Consider the following 25,227-nt stretch of genomic DNA (forward strand, 5'->3'; position numbering starts at 1 on the left):
GCGATAGAGGACTCTGAAACTTTAACTACAGAATAAGAATTAGGAGAGAATTGCCAGGTTTTATGTATGTAAGTCTGAAATACTTTCTAAGAAAACTGTGACTGCACAGACACCCAGACAATGCCTTTGTTTTATTGACTTTTATATAACTATTAAACACTTCAGTGCTTTATTGTCAGTCATTGCTTATCTTTTCATTTTGACAGAAATTTCATAGATAGTGGATTAGGTTATAATTAGTACTTTTGTTATACACAATGTCTTGCACAATAAAAAAAACATGGAAAGTGATGTCTACAAAGAAAAAAAAAACACAAAACCCCTGTAGACTGTAGACAGAGGAGTGGAAGGACTTCAGAAATAAGGATAGGTAGAGATATTTGCTACAGAAAGGTAAAAAAGAACAGGAAGTAATCAGTGTGCTGCCACATGGAAGCCATAGGAAGAAGGCATCAGGAAAAAGTTAACAGAAGCATTTACAGGAAAGATAAGGAATATAGGGAAGGCAGCACACAGAAAGAATGCAAAAACAAGTGAAGAAGCTGTAACAGCTGATATCACAGAGGCAGATGGAAACTACCAAAGGAAAAGATGGTACTGCTGTTATTTCTTGGTATAAATGGGCAGCAAAAGACATATCACCACCAGGATTTTAAGTAGAAAATATAGCAAACCTTTTACTACATTCATATGCAATGAAGCTGACAAATAGAATTATGTACACATTCATTATTCAGTAGTTATTCACTGGGTTCTGTTACACTTGTGAAAAATCCTGATACTCCACAGGTATCTGGATTTGCCACAAACCTGTTTCTGCATTAATGCTAGACATCGCCTGCAAAGTTCTCAAGAACTGCATCATGAAATTCTACTGTAACAGAATTCAGGAGAGAAACTCACATCGATTTTAATGTAGGTTGTGGGGTGGGTTTTTTGTTTGTTTGTTTGTTTGTGTTTTTTTGTAATTCAGATATAATAATGTCTCTTTCCAGTTCATCTTCTGGAATACATTTATTTTTAAAATGTGTTTTTCAAGACTAATTTTTTTAAACACATGAGCTGCCTGTTAGCTTTTTTATCATGCTTGGTTATTACCACAAAATTAGCAATAGCAAAACCATCTACTGCATATTCAGTATGCAGTACAGACTTTTGCTGAGCCCTAAGGGAATATAATCCAGTAAGGAAGGAAAAATATTCCTCTCTTCTTTTTCCACAGGGTTGTTTTCATTTCCTCCTGCCTTCCACTGGAAGAGATCAAACCTTCCCAAGAGAGGCCAGCTTCAGAGTCTGAAAGCCAAATGACCTAGAACAGTGAGACCTCTGGCATTATTCATGGTGCTTATATCTATTCTGCATGTAAAAGCTATATAAAGAAATGAAGGAGAAATGCTTGTTAATTATTCCACTTAATCACAGTCAGAAGTTACACTGGGAGTTTGTGTTCATTTTATTGTACATGAAGACTTGTGCAAATGAACCAAAATTAATGCAGGTAGACAGGAAACAAAGGCAACCAGCAGGTCAAAAGTGCAGTAGACTTGCCATGTCTGTTTGCATAGCTTGTCCTTAGCACAGAAGACAGGGAACTGTGCATCTCTGGTAAGAAATGAGAGGAAGCAGCCAGCTCTTGAGTATGACTATAAAATAGTCCATGCAAACGATATAACTAAGTTCTTAGGTGTTTGAGGTAAATGTTCAGAATACTTCTGGTTTTCCTTCCTGATAATTTTGAATTTCTACAGTGCTATGCAACCTTATTTTACTTCTACATCCCTGTCTTGTGAAGGGTCACATTAGTAGTATGGGATTAATTGAATAGTACATTAAATCAGATTATCACAACTCATTTTTACATATGATGTAATTATAACTTCAGAAAGTGGTTGTTTAAGAACATTACCTAAGACAATGCCATGGGCAGGGACAAAAGTGCAAATACTCCATAAGAGCAAGGATTTAAGCTGTGGTGCTCTGGGATCACAATTCCATTAATATTTGCTTCACAGAAAGCAATTCTTACACAGCTTCTGCCTTCAGAACTTGCCATGGAGAAGAGAATTTATCTCACATAGCTTTCACTATTTAAAATTAGCTTTTAGCTAAAGTCATTGTCCTAATTAATGAAGAGTTTCTTACCACCAAAGAATTGATTTTATCTCAGGCTAGAAGCCATAAATTTCTAGTTCCAGGAGCAAAGTCATGTTGCTCTTTTCTCCAGTAACTACAGAGGCAGGACACCTAGACGTGTAGTTTAGGCTATCTAACTTCCAGACACCCAAAGTGAAATGAAACAAATCTCCTTATTTAAGTACATAAGTTCAGTTAAATGGCATGAAAATTCCTCTCTGACTTACTTGATATTAGGCCTCATGTCAGCAGACATTAAATGATGTAATAGGGCAGGTGTCTTCACTGTGCCTACTCATCCTTGCAGCAGATAATGGATTAGTAGTGTTTATAAGGTCTGGGTCTTTGAAAAAGTCTGGGAAAAGGACTATGGATATAATTTTGAAACAAACAGCTAAACTATTCTGAAATCTGGCCACAACAAGGCAATTTTATTTCTAGTGTCTAGCAGAAAGGCTTGCTTGCTGTTTCCCACAGAAGAAACCATCACCTTGAGTGAAAAGTTTCAGACCTTGTCTGTGTACAGCCACAAAGAAGAGTTATATAATTCAGAGACAAGCATCTCCCCTGTGCTTGTGCTTTTTTAAACTATGAAGAGCAAAAGTTGTATAGGAAAAGGCTAAAGGTATTATCTATCCATACAGGACAAGATATGTTTCAATTCCAGAAGTCTTTGACCTTCTTTAAACTAGATATGACTGCTGCTAGTGATCCAGAGGTTTATCTGTAAAGTACTTTAAAGTTTATCTGTTTCTCTAGCCTCATTTTTTGGGGGAAAAACATAGTTAGACTTTAAGATGCATTAGAGTAATTTCTGACAAGTCAAAGCAGCTGATTATAGTTACATTACCACAAGCCAAAATTTCTCATTTTTGTATTCAAAGACTTAAATAGTTTACCCAACACACTGATATTTCTTTAGACTATCAATTGTTACTTGACCAATCTTGATTTCTCTGTATGTGAGGGGGTTTTTAAGTATTTTCAAAATAATTTATAACAAAATCTAGCTTCAGACTTAAATGGGATCTCTTCTTTCTGGGCTTGTTCTACAGAGCTGGTTGCATCAGGGAAGAACCATGCATTTGAAAATTCACTGTTGTGTGTATCATGAAAAAAATCTGGACAAAAGACTTAATAGAACTGAAAAACAGCAACAGCCCTTAGAGCAACAGAACTAGGAAATTGGCAGTGCACCATAAAAACTCAGAGAATTGTTGTTAACATTCACTAAACTTTCAGTCTTCATGGTATTTTTAGTGAACAATTAACAGCCATCAAGCTAGTCATAAACTGCAATTATAAGATATAAATATCCAACAAACCCAAATACACTAATTGCTTGTCTTTATGAAAATATTTCTGAATCCTCTAGTATATCTTGAACTGAAAACAATAAACCTTCTTTTTACAGAGATTTAAATTACAGAATTGATTTTAATTACAGAATTAAAATAACTGGTTTTAAGCGTCTATCAAAATGATTGAAAGAGAAGAAGGCTGCTGAGCAAAATATTAGCATTCATTTTGCCTCCAGTTATGCCAAACCACCCCTTGTGGGCAATTAAACTGGTCTGTATGCCTCTGCAATCAAGGGCTAGTTGGCCCACAAACACAGGAAATTACATTGTGTAAGGCTGAGAAGTTATGAGGGTAAACAATCTATAAGCAACTGTTGCCTACAGCACACTACAAGGCATAAAAATTTTGGCAAGGTGACAAACTATTCAATTTGAGTATTCTTGAAATATTACACAAAAGACACCCAATGTAGGTGCAAGTTCTGCATTCTCTAAATTACAGTATCAAATCTATCAGAAAATTCTCCAGCATGAAGTTCTGTCCCGAAACATTGTCCCAAAATAGATGTGCAATTCAAAATGAAGTATTTCACAAATACAATAATATGTATCTTTATATTATAGTACATAATATATGTATGCAACATTTATCTTTATATTATAGTACATTTTATAAAGACATATATTTTTATATTCTAGATATATATATATTGCACATAAACCTCTCCAAAAATATTGAAAATGTTAATGAATTCCTTTTTCACAAATATTTTGGACTCCATACAGGAATGTGGCTGATGTTCACAACATCAGGGTAAGCCTTAGATAGAGCTATCCCAAAACAACCCCATAGTACAACACAGTCAACATCCCACAGTTTGCCAGGAGGGCAAACAGAGCCTGGAGTTTGTCTGACATGTCTCTATCAAATATATACTAATTAAACAATCCAGAAGAGTATAATTTCCTGTTACTGACCATGGAATCTTGGTCTGGTAGAAACCAAGATCATTACTAGATCCCATGTTTGTAATGTGGACACAAGTTTGATATATATTGCTCTGCTTGAAACTTGATGCAAAGGTGTTTCTTCTGGTCAGAAAGTCTCAGATTTTTCTACATTATGTTGATGGCATTCCTTCACAAAGATTTTTATGTGAGGAAAACACAAAAAGTTAAATAGCTTTTAGTGAGCTGTAGAAGGCCATCGTCAAAGGAGTGCACAGCTGGAAGCATGGAGAGCAAGCACAAAGTCTGTACATTAAGGGAGGTGCAGTGGCTCAGCTGTTCTGCATCAGTCCAACTGAGTTTATAGAAGGATTTCAGTTTGGACCAGCTGAGATCAGAGGTCTAGTATCAAGAAATAAAAAAAGAAAAGAGGGGGAGGGGAGAGGAAATCCCACCTTCAGAAATTAAGATAAGGAATCAGCAAATTTTATTCCTGTAAGTAATGTTTACATAAGCATTTAGCTTTTGGACTTTGATGAGATTACTCACTAATCTTAAAATGAGCAGATCAGAGCTAGTGCCTTTTAGATTAATAATTTCCATGATGGTTCCTAGGGTCAGTCTGCAGCTATACAAGCTTAATTTGTCCAAAGCTACATAAAAGAATGAACTCAGAACATAAAATCTGTTCTTGGGCTAATGTAAATAAGAGAGGTAAAACTACAGATCACATATGGGGACAGAAGCGTAAGGAAACAATTAAAGATTTAAGAAACACTTTAACTATGCAAAACACTAATTCTTCCAGGGCCTGTCTTCCAAGGACAACTCAAAAAAGCAGGATCTATTTTCAAAATAAATGTAAATTCCTTGGCCTGAAGTAAAGAAAAACATTAAAGAAAGAGATAGCTGTTGGAGTATCACACATTTTCAGGGTTACTGGTATTTTCTGCCAGATAAGTAATTGAAATAAATTATTAGTCATGACAAGGATGTAACTTTTAAATGATAAGGCTTAGGACTCCATTTTTGACATTAAAGGATGGGGATTTTTTCTGTTTTCATCAAGAAAAGCAACTTAAACAAGTGCCTTAGCTTTTAGCAGTTTATCTTGGTGGTAATCAGCAATGAATTTACCTAAGCAAGACTAAAAAATACTACTTTGAAAAGCCTCTTTTTTCCTTTTTTGAACCTGGGGCTTAATTAAGTTCCAAATCACATTGATGAACATCTCAAGTTACTGTAAAAAATCCAACCCATGTAAGGGTATAAAGGTCCCAGTGGGAAAAGCCATGGAAGAAATGTTATATGAATAGCACATGCTGATGGCACCAGAGTAAGGAGGTCACCTGGAACTTTTCAGGATACAGAAGAGCAAGTACAGTGCGCAAGTCCTGATAACAAAGGTGGGATGGGATAGGATGGGATGGGACAAGATAGGATGGGATGCGATGGGATAGAGAGGCTCAGAAAGAGCATGGCCTAAAGCAGGAGACGACTGCCAACCCAAGGTCAACATAAGGGATGTAAGGACTCACCAACTGACATTCTTTATGCCAAGTCATCACAAAGAATGATAAACAAAATGCCTGGATATACGTTTCTTGTTGCCTGCACATTGAGTGGACTACTTGTATACACATCTTGGTGTGGAAGTGATAGAGCAAGTAAAAACGGATAAAATCGTTTTTATTTCAGTTTTAATTTTAAATTAAATAATATGCTCCCATCAGGGCTTGCATTGAGCTTTATTTAATTGTTGCTACCATATTAAAACAGTATTTCCTATATCTTGTGACAATATCTCATGTGTTTGCATAGTAGGTCTGCACTCTTGCAGGGAGTGTTAGAGTCATAAATTGAATCCTGATTTACCCTACAGAGATATAGCTGACATTTCAGTCACAGACCTACAGCACCAGTGCCATCATGCTCCTGAAGCACAGGACACATCCCTATGCTTCTGGCAGATGCCTGTACTGCTAGTGTTTTGAAGTCCTGGGCTGCCCAGCACTCAGACACAAAAATAGAGTGTATCTTAAACTGGATTTGATAGTAATAGCCAAAAGTCTGAATCACTCACCCAGGATGCAGTTCTCCCTGCCTGGCCAGACAGGCATACCTTCTGAGCAAGCACTGTAGGATCCTGGATAGAAGTCTTCCTTACACAATTTTCTCAATCCCTTGTACCATCTTGCAGAATTACCTAAATGATTCTTGACAGAGTGAATGAAATATGAATTTTGTGACATTGAGCATGATTTTAGCGGTTGCTTTCATGAGACCACAAATGTTTAATTAAAATAAAATAGCCTCAACAGGAGGGACCTATTCATTTCAGTCATTGTCTGTCCCTTCCACTGCAGTTATACACATTGTAGAAATACCACAAGCTCATTGCATTTGCTTGGAAGATGGTAAAGACTTGAAATTCAACATTAGGATGAAATGAATTTGGCTTTCTCACATTTGCATTAGTGTCCAAATCACTGAATTATTGAATTAAATTTGGGCAGTGCAGTACCACCACAGCCACTAAATAGGAAACAGGTGCAAGAAAAAGGCTATCAAATAGCAACAGCAAAGATTAACAAAGCCAGTCATTTCCCTCACCACATATCTCTCTTCAGGAAAGTTTTCTGCCACCTATAATAGCCAGTTTTCCACTCCAAGTTTACTCTAGATCCCACAGTTCCACTGCTTTAGGTGCTAAATCTACCCTACTTAAGTTTTTCAGACTTTCTCCTATATTTTCCTATAGACTATAGTGTAGATGTTCCTGATGAACAGACAACATATTTCTTAGAAAAGATAGGTTCATGTTTTTACTAAACAGCAGATGGACAAATAGTTATATTGCCAAAGAAAGCAAAGACTGATCCACTACTGTCAGAAAACACAGTCTCATGGCTATTTAGTTCAGACACTGCATCATGTTTATTCAGCTCCATTTCTGCTGGTACCCAAACTGGTCACTAATGACTGAGCAAGGTATGGAATTAAGCCGCAGAAGCATTATCAACTAGTTTGGTGATAGTTTCAGCTTTCTAACATGACATTGAACTATTTCCATCTGGCCATATCCTTGTTGATGTAATCAAATAGCAGAGAATGTGCTACTTGAGGACTCTTTTTATCTATTTCATTATGTTTTAAGCAAGTCCCCAAAGCAAAAGTTTGATCCTGTCACTACAATACTGAACTACATGGCTAAAATATTGCATCTGACTTCTGCATTGTAAGAAATCACCTTCTATCAGCATAAGTGACAGTCTATCCATCATAAGACCACTGTCCTCTCAAATGTGAAACAATTCCACAGGACATAACTGTTTCAGAGAAATGATGAAGACTTAAATTCTCAGTTACAGAAGTCAAAGGGTTCAATTTTTAAGATGTACAGTTCTACTTACGTAGAAACCAGCCTTTAAAACATATACTGCACAGATTTATAGAATGGCATGGACCAATTTTGAAGGTAAAGTTTATCAAGTCCAATCTCTTGTAGTTTGAGAGTTTTTTTTGTTTGGTTTTGGTTTGGGTTTTTTGTTGTTGGTTTGGTTTTTTTTTCAAAAAATGGGTGTTTTTAATAAAGGTAGAGTTAGAATAATCTCAGGAAAATCAGTTGGGTTATTTTTGTAAGGTGATATTAAAATCCAAGAATAAAGCTAAGAAAATTCATAGTTATAGTTCACATAGTTACAGTTTGTGGTTCATAGAAGACCATAATCATGGTTCTCATGTAAGCTTTTTATACTTTTCCTAATTAAAATGGGTCTAGCTTTCTCATAGCTCTCTGCTGGTGGTCTGGTAATGTGACCACAAACTCATTTTATCCTCTTACCTCATTGCTGTGAGTGCCAAGTAAAACTTGTTTGTAGGTCTTCTGGAATGCATATTACATTTACTGTTGGGCTGCATATTCTTTTAGAAATTAAATAGATCTCACAAAGCTTAACAAAACCTGGTTTTGCAGACAGAGGGAAAGTGAGTGGATGGCACATAGCAGAAAATTAGAATGGCATGCAGGAGCCCAAAGAGAACTATATAAATTGGGAATGGGAGTAAAGCTAATGTTAGCTATGAAGAGAATATCCAAATGGCAGCTGGGAGAAGGAGTAATCCTAGAAGGCACAGAGCAGCTGAAGATGATGGAGTAACAAGAGGAATGAGCTCCCATTGCTTTGAACGATGTGTAAGCAGATCAGTCAGTCAGAAACCACCTCCATCTCACTAGGTCTTTAAAAGGTGCAATTTTAAAAGAAGAGATAGCGAGAGATTTCTAAGAAGGACAGAGAAGAGCTGAAGTAATATATTATTGCCAATGTAATAGAAGTTCCCTACTTTGTTTTTTTTTCTTTTTTGGCATAAAAGTTTTGAAAACATACAAAGTTGTAAAAAGGAAAGACAAAAGTAAAATATTAAATATTACTACTATAATAATGATTATTAAGAATATAAAGAGCAATGTTAAATTAACTTTGGGAGCATGAAATGCAAACACACTTCCAGTAAATAAAATTAGTTACTATGACACAGAAGGAATGATTTAAAATATGAAATAAAGGTGTGAAGGTAAAGCTTTAAATTTCTATGCTTTAATAGCTATTTATAGGCAGAAATTTTGAATTTCTCTGGAGTTTATAGTATCAGGTCCAGATATTATAAAAGAGCTCTTTTAGGAGCTCATCACCAAAAAATATTTAGATTCAGTGGATGAGATTCTGGTCAGGTTATTTCTGATAGCAAAGCCAAGAACACTGGGGAGTTGCTCTCCAAGGTTCTCTTTGCATCTATAAAGAGTCTGTATTAAAAATATTAACATGACAGATAAAATGCTGTGATAATGAGAAGAGATTGCAGAAAGATACCTAATTTTTGAAAATACAGTTTATGTCTTGTTAAATTTCACCTCACATTTAGAGCTCTGAAAGTGGTAAGAGTTTTCTCAAAGAAGAAGCAGATGAATGTCAAGATCTGATAATCTCTGGTACTCTTACAATTTCTCAGGTAACATTTTTCAGTAGGCTCTCAACAAAATGTTCTCTGACATACATTTTACCACTTACAACCAATATCAGCATCTCTGTGCCTTAAAAATTTTTAATATTGGAAAGCAAGAAATAGAGATATAATTAGTTGTGTTTGCAGAAAGCTTCAATGACAAAAATACACACAAATATATTTTTAGACTTCTGCTACTATTGAAACAAAACACAGCAGCACAATGTATGGCACTTTATGTGCCTAACTACCTCAAGGGCTGCTTTGCTGTTTCCTGGAGCTGCAGTTCTGGGTGCTCAGCTGCTCTCAAAACCAAATCTGTTTTTCCTGCCTGAAATACAGAGTCCTCCAAATGAAAACCTTGTCTCTGCTCTCTATGACCTGATTTCCTTCATTGCTTTGTGTTGTCACCACTCAAGAAACAGCTTCTTGCTTTTGTGCTTAAAACCACTTAAACCTAATCTGGCCTTCAGAGGAGGTCTCCACTCTGTGCTGACACTCTGGGTTCAGTTGCCTCATGGACATTACAACAAACAAAACCCCACAAATCTTTCACTCTTTAATTTCTAAACACAATCACTCTCAGAGAATCTTTTAAGATTGCAACAGCCTTTGCAATTTGAAGAGGATGCACCTCCCAGCAGCTCCTCTCAAGTCTGAATCCCTTTCTGGCCACACAGGAGCCAACTGGCTGTTCTTGACAGCAAGAGTTGCATCCACTTTCTGTAATATTGTGTTAGATATTTGTCTGAAAGACATCTTGGCATCTGCAAATAAACATCACATTCAGGAAAATCTGTGTGTACACAGTCTTAGTCATTTATAGAGGAGCAGGATGCTTCTGAATAAAATGCTAAATTTAGACTGAAGCTTCTCATTCACCAAAACGCCTCCTATTTGAATTAAACTTTTTTCCTTATAATTTTTGAATCTTTCCTTTTGAGTTTACCAAACCTTTGTTATTTTCTGCTTGAGCATAATAGCAGAGGATTTTTTATACAGAACCAAAAAGAATGTAAGCAGCAAATAGATTATTCAAATATTTTTTTCTCAGCCAAAATTTGTCTTCTAGTAAGTACTATTGAGTACTAGAGTGTCCAGTGTTCTTTGAACTAACTTTGGTGTGACTTTGGTTGAACTTTGGGAACAGATAAATACTTGCTTGTTAAACAGCTCAATCTTAATACCAGACTATAAAAAAGTCATTAAATGTAACAGTAGATATGCATAGCTAACAAAGCAAAAATATTACTATCTTTCAAGTGAGTTTGTGTTTTCATTACTTGCTGAAAAATTGTATTTTTTTTTGCAAAAAGCTTTCTAGTTAATGTAGAACTGTAGCTAGATATTATTTTATTCTGTGCTTATATTATTATAGTGAGATATAATAGAGAATGTAAGCATAAATGAGGACAGATCTCATGAGGAGAAACAGATTTTGGAATGACAGGGAGAGGATGGGACCATGTATGTGGAAAGGACCTCTATATTATTTACAGAGAGGGCAATCTTTGAAAACTGACTGTTCTGTCAGGAACTTTCATGTTTCAAGGCATTGGTTTTAAAATCATGCAAAATGTAAATATATGACATGCCTTTGAAAATGTTAAAGTTTTAGCTTCTATTACGAGGATGCAGTGCCACAGAAAGAATTCCCATAAACAGTTAAAGTACATATAATCTTGAAAAGCAGAAAAGAAAGAGCTTTGTCATGCGTGACACAGAAAACATCAACCCTGAAGCTGTAATGATGGAAGAACTGTGTCCAGCCACTATGACCTGGTTGTGTTAATGCTGCTGTACAATCTTCTCCTCTTCACCTACTTGTTGGACAGATCACATCCTAATTACTAACACAAAGTTCCTTCCTTGGGGTGCCTATACAAGCATGCAAAGCAAAATAACAAAAGAGGTATTTGCTGGACCTATAAACAGAAGGTACTAATCCTGAGAGGTTTCTGAGAGATTTTTTCATCCCATTGAAGGTATCACTGGAAGTATTTTATGTATCATAAAGCAAAATTTTATAAAGACTGATTCCAAGAAATTAAACCATAGTAAAAATTACAAATAATATTACTCTGTCACATGGCTTTTGGAAAAAAATAGTTTGTTCTAAATATATATAATAAGATCTTTCAGTAGCTGATATGACATTTCACTTCTGAACAGTCAATCCATCTGTATATAAATGCCTTAGGCAGCAGCTGCAATTTCATTAGGCAAAAAATAATTCGAGTTTGCTGTCACTGATAGCTGAGAATAATTATAAAGAAAGTAAATGGACAAACTGTCCTTTAATTAATGTATTTTTGTAGTGAAGAGAGTAGAATTAAGCTGACAGATGACATGAAAAATACACTGATTCTTTTTGGCTGGCGCAAAACCTCTAGTACCTTCACTATTCTTAGTTTAAAAGTTCTGAATGTCACAAACAGTGACAGTGCATCTTCTGTAACCACATTCCTTGGAGAAAAACTTGGTGGGTTTTTTGGTAAGTGAATAGGGAGGATGGTGCCCACCTTTGCTTACAAGGTGCAAACATACAGACATTGAGATTGTGCTGTGTCAGAGCAGTGAAAACAGAAGGGAAGAAAGTTTTGCTGTACAACTACACTGTGTTATTGGCTGGTGTGGTTGTGGGCTCTTCAAATTCCCATGCCCTTGACAGCAGAGGAGGAGAGCCAGGACTGCTCTGGGCCTGGCTTTGTGGGGTGATAGGCCATCAAAGAAGAATTCCTTTGCCATTTTAGAAATAATCTAATTTCTTCCAGGTTTTATTCCCTTCCTCATCCTAATCAACCATTATAATAGAGATCTGCCCTTGTGTTCTCAGAGATGATGAACATAAATTTCATCTCACTGAAGAAACCATTCACTTTCCCCATAACTCCTCAAGAGTCTAGATAACTTCTGGTCAAAAATAGTTCAATTTCTTAAATCTGAAATATAAAAATACAAAGAACAATTTTTATGAAGAGAACTGTGCTGAGGCTGGTATGACCTAATTGTATTATTTAACATATTATCGTTTTTAGATTTTTTTTTCTTATTTCTGGTATAGGGGCTTCATTCCAGTCCTTAAAGAAATGCTGCACTGTTTGTAGTTTAGGATGCCAGACTTTTAGGAAAGTCATTGCATCTAGGGTAGCTTACTTTCTGCTTTAGTATCTGTGATAGGAATTTAGCTCTTGAAGCAGAAAGGCTTGCTGTTAAGGCAGGCACTTCAACACAGTAACCATATTCCTGAGAAAAATAAGGATTCCCCCTGTCTGGTTTCACCACCTATATCCTAGTCTGTATATGTATAAAATATACAAGGCTGAAATACCCATGCTCTGCATATTTTGCAGTGGCAGAATGTAACTTTAGGCCTTTATAATATGTTGCTACTCAGAAAGGAGGGATAAATACAATGTTTAATTGCTGGTAAAGCCTATAGTAAATATTTGCAGTGTTCTTTAACTTCCTTCCCACAGCTCTGTGCAACACACAGAACCTTAGCAACCTCAAGTTTCAAACCAGGATACAAGAGCAGCATCACTGTGCTAACTTAAATGTTTTGTGTACCTAACACAGTGTCAGCAGGGTGAAATTCTCTGGTTTAAAGAGAGATGGCAAATTTGCAGCTTTCTCCTCTGCTCCCAGAATCACTATATGCTATCCCAGTGACTTTAAAGGAAGAAGTGTCCAGCTGTCATGACTTGATTCTGTGTTATTTTGAGACCTGGCAGCACTATTATCCTTGAGATTTCACAGAGATGCTACAGACTTTGAAGAAACTACTCAGCACCTCTTAGACAGACACAGACATTGTTTTTGGCAGCTAGATGGAGAAGTAACACGTGTTAGGACCATATGGCCTTGGCTGGTACATTTTTAGCCATTTGTTTTTCTCAGAAATATGAGATTAACCCTGAGCTGGTAAAGCAGTGAGTTCTCTTTCTTTTACATTCTGACAGGCCATGAGATAATCCTGTTGTTTACTGCCTGCTGATAGTTGTAGTTACACCTGGAAGCCCCAAATAACACAGGAGTCTTACTCTAGATTGACATACAGATACATGTTGAAAAGGATATTCATATCACAGTCAAGGCTTGCAATCTCTTGTTCCCAGTCTGACACCGTATAGATGTTGCCATCCTGAACTTGATGAGACAGGCTTACCTAAGTGACGTTATGGACATGCACTGGACATGACTCACCCATCTAACAGGTAAGTAGGTGGGAAAAAAAATGTCCTGTGTAAATAAGCCAAAAGGCTTAAGAGTCAAAGGCTGCAGACCAGCCCATCCTCCAGGCCCTCCTTGCCTTTGAAAAGCTGTCATCAATAATTACAGTGCAGCACATGGAGCTCTGTTTGAACGGGCACAGTCACCAGCATGAAGGGGGAAGGACTGGTACCTGGCAGGGCAAAGCAGGGATGTTGCAACTGTGTCAGTCATCAGGAAAGAATTGGTAAATGGAAAAGAGAAGAGGCAGCATGAAGGCTTTTTATGCTGTGTGTTTTGGATATGTAGATGACTCTTTCAGCATATCTTAAAGTTATGCTCAGATTGGAATGTCATCTTTATAACCTAAAATTCCTTTTAGGCTGAAAATTTCCTGAATGCATTTCACTTAAATTCACCAGTAAATATTAATTTCTTATTGTTTAGTGTCAAGCCTTCCTAAATGCAAGGAATTTGTTTGAAAATGCTCACAAAAAAAAAAGGTTTTAAGTCATATTTCAACAAAAGCTTCATTTGCTCATCAAATATCATATGTTTAACAAAAAATAAAAAAAGCAGACTGTGTAAGATTTTCGAGGGGGACAATTTAAGTGATTGTGAAACAGTCCGGTTATGGATCCTTAACTTTCCTTCAAGTAAAGATACTCAATTTAAAGAGGCCTCTGCATTGATTTGTATACACTGTACAGGAGCAGGACATTCCTGTGCTATTTTGTGCTGAGCAAATTCTAATTTTGTAGGTGTTTCCATGGACACAATGTAGGAAACAAAGCTGTGGTGATTTATTAAATGTTTTCTGGGTATGTAGATCTCTTTTCTCTCCCTTCCTCTCCTTCCTCTGGCAAAGGTCAGGAGGAAAACAGGCATGGAATGGAAGAGAAACAGTGACAGTAGTGGCTGGACCCCAAAACAAGGCAGAAGCATTGCAGCTTGCCTCAAAAGCCCAAAACAAAGCCAAGCCCTCCTCAGATATGCTTCCTCATCATCCTCCATGCTAAGGGGGTGAGGCATGTTGTCTAGTCATAACTTTTTGGGCAGGAAGGGCACTCATTTCACTAAGAAGAAGTTTATTCACTTCCAAGAGGAAAACTGCTAGAAGCAAATGCACCATTTTCCCACTGAGACCAGGAGAGTGTGTCATTCCTACACCCAGGTTGCCCAGGTACTTACTCCTACACACATACACTCATGTCTGTACTGGGATATTACTAAAAGAATGATGAAAAAACCAGACAGCAAGACAAATCCCAGTTGAGCAAAGCAGCAAGTGTTTAGCGCTCAGATGATTAAGCCTTCAAATAAAATAGATGAGAACAGCCTTTAGCAAGGTACAGGCAAAAGGTTTTGGTGAAAACTATTCATTTCAGTTAAACCCCATACACTTGGCTTAAAACCCAACATCAGACAGTGATCCTACATTTGAGATATGGGAAATTAGAAAAAGAAGGAATAAAAAGCCAACCCAACCTGTAGGCAATCTTCCCTTTCGCCTTGTGGCACTTCACCAGGGAGCACAGCATGTTGCTCTCTCACACTAGTGAGCAGTTACGTGAACATTTGCTCTACAGGAAGGTCACACACACTGCCAGACAGGCAGCAGCCTGTGCTGAGATGTGGCAAGCTTTCAGTGATGGATATTTTCTGTACAGCCGCATCACTGACTATGGGGAGCTGAGGTTGATGCATTCTCTTTGATAGGGTACATGACAGCATTCCTGCTCTAACTGATATGTTGCACATACCCATGCATTTGGAAGCTCTCCTGAGCTGTCAGTTTGAAGAAAATTGGAAAGTTCATTAATGGTCCAAAAATGCTTTTTGTGGGCCATTGTTTATGTTGGGCTGTTCACGCCAGGAGTTATTTTGAAATGTGCTTGCACTGGGGTTTGAGGTTTTTCAGAAGAAAAACCCTAGTTTATATTTATATTTAAAATATACTTTTGAGGAAGAGAGGGCAGAGCCCTTTGTTCTGTATATTTATCCAAGATGTACTTATTGTTACATTTTTAGTTCCTTATCCTGCTGTCCTATATCTTTTTGTTTAAGTCTTTGATCTAAAACATATGGCATGGACCACTGAAGAATTTAATTTGTCCTTTTCCCACCTCATCCCCTTCCCACTTCCCCCCCACACCTCGCCAAAAAAAAAAAAAAAAAAAAAAGAGAGAGACAGAGAGACAAAATGGAAGTTTTACTTTCCTGAGTACAGGTCCTAATCTTAAGGAAATGACAGGATAATATGATACAGCCTGAGCCACCTACAGAATTGTTTAGGATCAGAAGACTTTAGAAACTGAGAATCAAAGTAGTGTTCTTAGGTAAAAGAAGCTATGTTAAATACCATGAAAATATTTGTAACATTTAAAATTACAATGCCATTTACTCAAGAGGTTATACATCCCACTTCTCCAGCAGTAAGGAACCTGTTTAACCCATGGGCTGCAGTGGTAATTGTAGTTTTCTTGGTAAGTAGCAAAGGGGTCAGTGGGCTGTGATTCGATACAAACTTGTAGTATTATGTAGCAACAATAAATAAAAGACAGCCATTCTGTAGTGGCTGATGCCCTGTAAAATAATTTTATCCATAAATAACTTCCATTTGCCAATGGAAACAAGATTTCAAGTCTAATATTAATGAGGTAATATATCTAACCACTGTAAGTAGAAACACAAAAACAGATTTCAAACAACCAGAACAATGACAATAGTCTTGAGAATCATTGTTAAGTAATTATAGGAGCCTTATGAAGATATCCCTACTGGAAAAAAATGCTTTACATTTCTACTTTAAAGATTAAACCTTAGAAAATGTGAGGGTTAAATCTGCTACACTACAGTTTCTGTAGTGTTTCTGGTGCTGCAGAGGAACAAAATCCCAGAAGAATAAGAAGGAACACAATATCTCTGTGTTGTCCACTTGGCTGACCCACTAGAGAAGGCCTGGAATGCTCATGCTTATGGTAGATACAAAGTGGGGAGAAGAGATTCCTCTGCTTCAGTGTCTTTTGGAGAAGACACAGAAAAGCAAAATTTTGCAGAACCCTGAATAAGGTTGTTCATACCTATACTACAGGTAAAACCCAGGTAGACTCAGAAGCAGACAAAAATATTCTTTTTTTCTAAACTCTGTTTCACTTTCAGCCAGAGCAGAGTGTCAGGGTCAGTGTACGCTTTTATTCTGACACAAAACACTGTGGCCCATTTAAGCTTAGGGGAAAGTTATTGCGTTCAGATGGATTTTTAGCACAGGCCACAGAGAGGCTATTCTGTACTTTAAATTCACAAGGATATGCATTCCACACTGTGCTCTGAGCGGAATCTGACTCTGGTGGAAACAAGAGGTTTGTGGCTCCCACAGCAAGGACTAATGAAACATTTTAATAAACAATAAGGCTTTGTCTGAAGAGAGAGCCTTGACATCCAGTGTGTAGAACTCAGATATACACACAATAAATTCAAACTGAACCACTGTTGTATTCTGAGAAACCATGGCAGACTAGTGGATGAAATCCTTATTTACACAATTATGCCCTTATTGAAGAGGACTTTCCTGTAGTACTTTCACTGTGGATTTAACTCCATGTCAGTCATATTTTCTCCTGCCTTCTATCCTGATGTGAGCATTTCACCCTTTAGGTAACAAGGAATCTTGTGTGGGAAAATGCTTTTTCATTATACCTTGCCAGGAAAAGTCCCCTCACTCTGAAATATTGTTACCATTAATTGTGTTAATCCCATGTTCTATTTGTACGCTTATTCCAAGGAATACTCTCAAAATTTATTAGCCATGATTTTTCTTTGCTCAGGTTACCAAAAAAATATTTATGAAAACTTTTACAGTATAAAAATCAAGATTGTTTTTCTAGCTCTTTTAATAAAAGAGAAATTAATTTAGGCAAACATAAATTAACAAAATTCTAAGCTTTGAATACCCACATCTCTGGCCATACTTGAGATACATAAGACTCAAAAAGGCTGGATTGTAAAATCAGAGCTCTGGGTACAACAACATGGGCCTTTGCTTAATGGTTCAGATATGAGGACATACTACAACATTGCTCTCTGTCTTAGCACTCCTAGGGAAAAAAAAAAAAAAAGAAGTTAAAAGTTCTGCTTTGTGCACTTAGATGGAGATTGGAGGACATGGAGACTCTCTCTGAGCTAATTCCAGATTTCATGACTCACTAATGGCAACTTTTGCATTTTGTTTTCCAAACTATTTTGTTGTTTACTTCCACCAAAGTTGCAGGCAAATTTCCACTGACTTCAGAGGCAGTCGGATGGCGCCAGTGAGGCTCTTGTAGTTTTACAAAGCTATTGAAATTTGCCACTAACTTCAAGAATCTGGTCTGAAAAGTCCTTTTATATGTAGGTTAATTACTGTGGGAATAAATACAGCCACTGTATGTACCAAGATATTTTAGCTTCTCTTCATACTGCAATTATATGTATTATCTTACATCACTAATTAAGTTCAAATGTTCTTTTCTTAACCCTGTCATTAATAATCTGTAAAAAAACTCTGCAGAACAAAACTAAAGAAAAAATCCACTCTAAAGACCATTTATAAGAGTGTAATCTGGTTGGTTTTTTGGTTTGGTTTTGTTTTGGGGTTTTTTTTGTTTTGTTTTGGTTTTTTTTTTACTTCTGGCTTCCAGATACTGCCTCAGGGACTCCATTTGTGTGGTCAAGTAATTCTGACTGATGAGTAATAAACAAATAATTCTACACCCAATTCTGTTTTATTGCCACTGAGTGGTAGTTCCTTATGCAAGTAGTTCCACTTCAGTATTTAGGCATGTAGTTAATCCCAGCTATTTATATGGTAAGATACCACACCCTGAAACAAGGGATACAGTATTGAGCCATGTGCAAAAAAGTAGAAAATTGCTCAATAAAATGTGAAAAATCCTATATTGAAAAGATAGGCTTTATATTCAGGACTCAGACATCAAACAAGTTACAATTTTTGGTTAAAAATAAAGCTTTTCAACATCATATTGTAATGGGGGTTTTTTGTTTGTTTTTTTTTCCTAAATTTGAAATGGGCATTAATGATATCACATATCTGTTTTTTGAGCAGCAATGATTTTTTAATAGGTGCATTGTATTGCTGTCCAGATCTTTCACATAGTTGGGTACTAAGGTTAACAAGAGCTACTTTGATGCTAAGAATAGTTCACTGAATGTTAAGTGTTGTTTCATATTATCTTTAAGTAGCAGCTGTCAGGCTTTGCAATTTCAAGGAAAGATTTTTTATTTTGAGAAAAAACCCACACAAACAAACAAAGACACCACTGTACCTTCTGGGCACCCATACCAAAACAAAAAATCTAGAAATAATTCCTTTATTAGTGGTTTAACTAAAAAAATAGTTTGGCAGCTAATATTCTAAATATCTAAACCTCATCAATTGCTTTCCTCCTCAGTTGGAGCAAAATGCATTACCATCCTTTGAAGACCAATATTCAGGATGTGAGATACGCATGCATATATTTTCCTAAATATATTCTCTGGCAATCTTTTTTTTTTTTTAGAAAAATGTCACTATAGCTCAAGTTCAAGAAAAAAATTGAGAATTTCAGTCTAGGATTTTTATCTGTTAGTCTTTAGTGAGGAGATTTTGTCACCCTTATTTAAGGTCATGCATCAGAATTAGCAGTGGTGTTTAGTCAGCATTACTGAAAGCTGCAGGAGGCAGCAGAGGCCCCTGGGTCAAAGCACCATGGATAATAGACTGCTTTCCTGGTTTCTTTCCCCCTTTTAACCTGACTGCATTATAACTGCATGCAGAAAACACAGTCAGACTCACTTTACATTAATATTCAAGCATCATAAAAAGTTTGTTTTCAAACACTTCCCTATTTCATAGCACAGGCAGGTACACACTCCTACACAGCTACACACCCATATGGACTGATACACAGCAAGCTCCCTCTATTTGGAACACCTTTGTTATTATTTTTTCAGATTTCAGTTCAGGCAAATCAAAGACAGTTTACTGAAGAAGCAAGAGGTCATTATTGACACTTCTGGCAAATTAGAGAACAGCATCCTAACCTCTGATTTCACAAACAGCATAAAGAATTTTGGTTCAAGCCATTGCCTGTCTTGCTGAACTTCAGAGACTACATTCTCCTCTGCCTATTCTAAAGTCCTTTAAAAATTAATCTTGGAAAAGCTTACACAGCTGTGGCTGGCATACTTTTGGCTATGCTTTGTGAGGCTGAGTGCTACTGTCTTGTCTTGGTTGCTTCAAATCAAAAAATTGAACTGCCAGCAAGTTCACTTTAAAAGCAAAATTCAACAATATGAAAGGAAATTAAGTATGTTTTACTATGCCTAAATATAACATTCTGTTAGTAAATTTTTTAATGCTCCTCTATGTTTTATGTTGGCAGTAACTTTGAAAAATATATAATTTATCATAATTCTTAACTCTAATAATACAAATATTAGGAATGAAGATTAGACAATACAATTTTATGTCAAACAGGATAAGGATCATTCCCAGGATATATATGCATTTGAGGACAATTGTAGCATTTGGCACCTCTGCATTACCTCTAGAGATGCTGTACTTTGCCACAGAAAACACACATTCAAGAAATAATGAAGAACCTGTTCAATATTGCCATAATAAAGGAAGATAAAGTAAACTGGTGCCTCTCCACCGCTTCTGGACAGGAACTGACTTTCCACAGCAAAATTCTCCAGAAAGATACCTTCTTTGTCATCTGACAAACTACCTCCATAGAACTTGGGGGAACACAGCTACCAACATTTAACACCTGCAAGATACATTCCTTGGATTGGGATCTAGCCAACAAAATGCTTAACTCTTGTCCTGAGCCTTTGCTAGTTTCGCTTGTGCAGTGTGATTTTTACTCTGTATTTAGTTGAATGTGAGTTATCTCTTGGGGTTTTTTTTGCTCCCAGCTCTGAAATGGGGATGGGTGTGGGAAAAATCTTTCCATCTCTAGTGCTCTGTTTTCTCACTGAATTTACTGGAAACAGCAGAAGATCAGAAACAGTGACAACAAGCCTCTGTTACTTATGCCACTTAAATAGTTGCAACTCTGAATCTTGTCAAAGTGCATTAACTCAAATTAGCATAATAAATTGTATGGTTTTGGGTTTGGCTCTAAAGGGCCTTTAAAATCTATTTTGCCTATGGATTTCTTAGATGTTAACCATTACAGTTTGTTTCCCTGCAAAGTACTCTGTTAATAGAACAGGAATGAAGAGTGTTTGACAAGAAACAGAAGTATATAATACAAAATACTAAAATGCTCACTTTCTCTTTCACCTCCACTAAGAGTTTCTTCCTTTTTTCCCCCCAACAAAAGAAAGTAGTAATCTAGAGCCAGCACCCTCATCCCTTTATAAGTCTGTCTGTAAGTGTAGCTCTTGTTTCATTTAGGACAGAGAACAGAAAGACTTCTTTTCATCCACATATAACTGTAAATCTCAGTAGAAGGCATCAGTTCCAGCTCACTGTGCCACAAGGCTGGTTTTTGCATTTCATTAGTTTCTTTGAAGTCATCTGAGCAGATGAGGGAAGTGATTTGGACATAGCTGTGCCCTGTGATGAAAACCATGGGTATTTTACAGCTCTGAAGGCGTCCTTTCAGAGCATGTGAACTAGTGACACCAGAACCAACCATGGTTCATTTTAGATGGTGCTACTTCTTTTAAAGATGCTACATCTTCTCCATCTATTATTTTTCCTAAAGAAAAGCGTGCAAGGCATGAAATTATCTGAATTTTGATGTCCACACCAGTGCTGCTGTCATATCTAATGGGAGTAGACCTGATTTAAAAAAGACAGTCAACTCAGCTTTACAATCTAGGTACAGGAACACAAAGGCATGGCTGTTCTAAAGAAATAATGAGTACAGACAAACCAAATCAACATAGTTTAAGGACAGGTACCATGCAGCAGTTTCATTTCTTGGAAAATTACTTGAAAATTCCTATGGAAACTGAAACATTACTTGATGTGGGTACTAATGGAACAGAACAAATGAGATGAGGAGAGATGCACAGACCCTTGAACAACCAGAGTAAAATCCATAATTAGGCACCCAGCAAGCCAGATGTTATGTCTTAATGTGCTTCTTTAATAAATAGCAAAACAACAAGATGCAGCATGTTATTAAGTACAATCCTGCTATATTCTCTGTCCTGGGAAGTGTACAATGTTAAAAGATCTATTTAACTACAAGCACAGCTTTTTACACAGGATGTTATCCTTACATAGAGATGTCCAAAAATAAAGATGAAGCAAACATTAGTTCAGCCGCTCAGATTACCTCTATACTTCATAAGGAAGAAAGCTTTGCCATCCTTCACATAAATAAATAAACATCATGATCCACTACCTAAAATTCTGTCAAAATTATAAATATTTTATCCAAAAATGTTTCAAAGTAGGTGGTGTTACAGCTAAAAATAGAGAAAACATGTGATTTTATTTCAAGAAGACACAGAAACATAATTGAAGACATTAAAATTAAATGTAGAAAATAATTCAGGAAATCTGGTTCAATTAGAACAACATCAAAAAGCCCATTACTGTATCTTGAGTTAAGTAAGCATGTTGTCACTCCAACAAACTGGTTTTAATTTGTTCAAAACACTCTGTTTGGATGATTTATATTCCACTATTTCTGGGAAACACATTTAGGAGACTTAACTATCTTTTCTGAAAGGCACAACAGGTTTTTCTTACTCAACTGAGATGCAGAGTATCAACACATACATTCAATAATTTTGAACAGGCTGTTTGAATTTAATATTCTAATTAAGCACCTTGAATCCAAATCAGAATTTTCCACTTTCAGTTTAATAAAGGCGTTACAGCCTTCTTTTTTTATGATCTTTTTAGTTCTGGAGGCAATTTATGGGATGAAATTTATGGGGTGAACTGAGAAGCATAGTGACCTCAAAGCAACAAATACTCTGCAGTAGTTCACTGACCCTTTAGCTACATCAACACAACCCTTTACAAGAAGGGAGTTTTTGCTTTATGTTTTTCGTGGGATTTTTTTTTTGTTGGTTGGTTTGGTTTGGTTTTATTATAAACGTACATAATTTCAGTAATTCAGCTCACTGAGTAGCCCCACATGCTGCTATTCTTTTGCAATGAGGTTGAAGTTTCTCAACAGCTTAAACCAATCTAAACCAATATTGCCACCATCCTGCCTGTCTCTCTTGTGATCTCCACCCCTCTGCTGCTGGCACTGATGGTTCCCAGTGGTTCAGGGCTGGTTCAAAGGGATTAACAGCACTTTCTGTAGCTTGGCACTCTCAGTGCCCTAAGTAGTACAAGAGAAGTGGGGGAGAGCCAGAGCAAAGTATTTAGAGGAGACCATGACTGTGCTGACTCAGCTTGGTTTAATTTGTCACAAAAGTGCAACCTGAGGGTATGGTAAACACCAGCACAGAGAATACAGGGCACCAGGACAGAGGGAGTGACAGAAAACTTTTAAAGCCAGCCTTTCCAGCAATGCCAATGTCTTGAGTAATTTCAGCCCATGCTCACAGCATGTCCTTCCACAACTGGGCCTCCTGCAGTCCTCGTGCTGCCAATTGCTGTAGGGGAGGGAATGGTGGGAAACAGAGACTTGACAGATTTGACACAGCTAGGAGATTGTTCTCTGAAGGAAACATCTACAGGCCATGTTCAGAGAACTTTTAGATTCTTACTCTCTCTTAAGTAAAACAGTTATTAAATACACTGCCTGTTATATTACAGGTTGGGTTGCTGCTTGTCTTTCTACTCTTCCCCTCATTGAATCTTCAGTGTATTAACAAGCATTAATAGCTAACAAGTACTGGCAAACACTAATAGCCAAACCTATTGCTTGGATAGTTTCTTTGGGTGATTGGATCATTTTAGTGCCTTTTGTGAGCAGAACTGTAGACCAGAGCAAACACTGGTAACCCACACTCCCCAGTAAAGAGTATACATGCTAAAGAAAACACAATCAAGGCTGCAAGGATATTGCATGTCTGGTCAGTGAAGGGGGCCCATGCATCCCCCTTGCAGACATAACCCACTTAGAACTGATTCACAATGAGGTATCTAAATCCTCTTTTAAGCACCACACGTAAAAACAGAGATTGCCCCATACACTGAATTTATGCTTTCAAAGGATAATGATTTGAGAAGAATTTTAGGATTGGAAGGGATTCTTGGAAATTTCCTACACAACTCATTATGGAGAAAATCAACAGTATCGCTGAGGAATTCAATTATGTTCCACATAAATTAAGTTCAAAATATAGGGAAGAGGAAAAAAAAAGAAAATAAAACAAATATGACACTTACAAGTTGTTTTGGCAAGCACCCTTCTCTATGCAACTCCATAGAAGCTGTCAAAGAGTTTGTGGAAGGTTCAACATTTCTTTTTCAATCCTTTTGGCACATGTCAGAGGACAGTGACCTGTGGGAAGCATTATGCATGCTTACTAAGAAAAATGTCTGAAATACCACTGGAAGCTTCAGCTGTACAAATGAGAAGGAAGAATGATTTAACTGCTGGCCATGACCAAACTTAGATGACAACAGTTAATGTGGGATTCCCATCTCAGTAGAAATTTACTTCAGCATCTGCAACATTCAACAATAGAAGGAAATAGCAGCAACCAATAGCAGGATTTCCTTTGAAAATTTACTTTTATTCTTTCTTCCCTTAAATCCCATTATTCTTGCCTAGTAAAAATTGTATACATCAGTAGCAGCTGAAGGGAATACAGCTTGAGGCCCAAAAACACTTTAATCCATCAGCAAAAAGGTGTGGCAGCTGGCTGGTCTGCTGTCCTGCAGGAAGGAAGCCACAGCCTTTTCTTTGAATCATGAGAAGCAGCCAAGGAGGGAAACATCCATGCTTAGATGCTGGACATGGTAGGGTCAACCTCTGGAGGAAAGTTGTCCATAAAAGATATTACCACACTAAGCTGCTCAGTCGTTAGTTTACAGCAAATGCCAATGTTCACAAGAAACTGAAATCCTGCCTGTGTTTGCCTTAGCAAGTGGTGGACTGTAATAAGAGCATATCTTTAGAGAGGCAATGTTTTTCCTGAGGACCCAGCTTCTCCACTTTGCAAACTAAAGAGGATTTTACAGCAGATTAGTTCTAGTCTGACCCAATGGGTTAGAAGTGGTGTAAGCACATGAAGAGCCAGCTGGATCTCTTCTAGTTGAAAGCTCTCCAGCTTGGTCCACAGTGTAATGTAGTCTTGGAGTGAACAAACTGCAAAAAGTGGACTTATTTCAGAAACAGTCTAACAGCAGCTGGTTTTCCTCTGCTTCACTAGTGAATAGGTTGTGAGATCAACATCCTGATAACAGTCAGAAAGGAGATGCGCTGACCTTGGAAACTCTTTAGTAGCAATGATTCTTGGAAGGACAGATCCTATCCCTCCCTCAGGGGTCACATCAGAGGGATGAATTCTGGTCAAGAGTTGTGAGATCACAGTAAATGTACTGCTGAGAATACTCAAGCAGGTACAACATGACATAAGCTCTCTATTACAACCAAAACCACCTGTGTGAGAGGGTATATAGTTTAACTCCACGATAAATCTCCAATGCAAGTCT

At 37.0% G+C, this 25,227-nt stretch overlaps 1 long non-coding RNA gene across 1 annotated transcript in view; it reads left to right on the top strand.

Moving 5' to 3' along the window:
- LOC139674478 (uncharacterized) overlaps positions 1-25,227 on the top strand; it is a 95,646-nt gene that overhangs the window by 54,110 nt on the left and 16,309 nt on the right. Inside the window, exons 4-5 of the long non-coding RNA XR_011698300.1 lie at positions 1,223-1,341; positions 13,505-13,603. This is a non-coding gene — a long non-coding RNA (uncharacterized lncRNA). The remainder of the gene's footprint in view (positions 1-1,222; positions 1,342-13,504; positions 13,604-25,227) is intronic.

Source organism: Pithys albifrons, chromosome 7 (genome assembly GCF_047495875.1).
Source record: "Pithys albifrons albifrons isolate INPA30051 chromosome 7, PitAlb_v1, whole genome shotgun sequence".
NCBI classification, from domain to species: domain Eukaryota; kingdom Metazoa; phylum Chordata; class Aves; order Passeriformes; family Thamnophilidae; genus Pithys; species Pithys albifrons.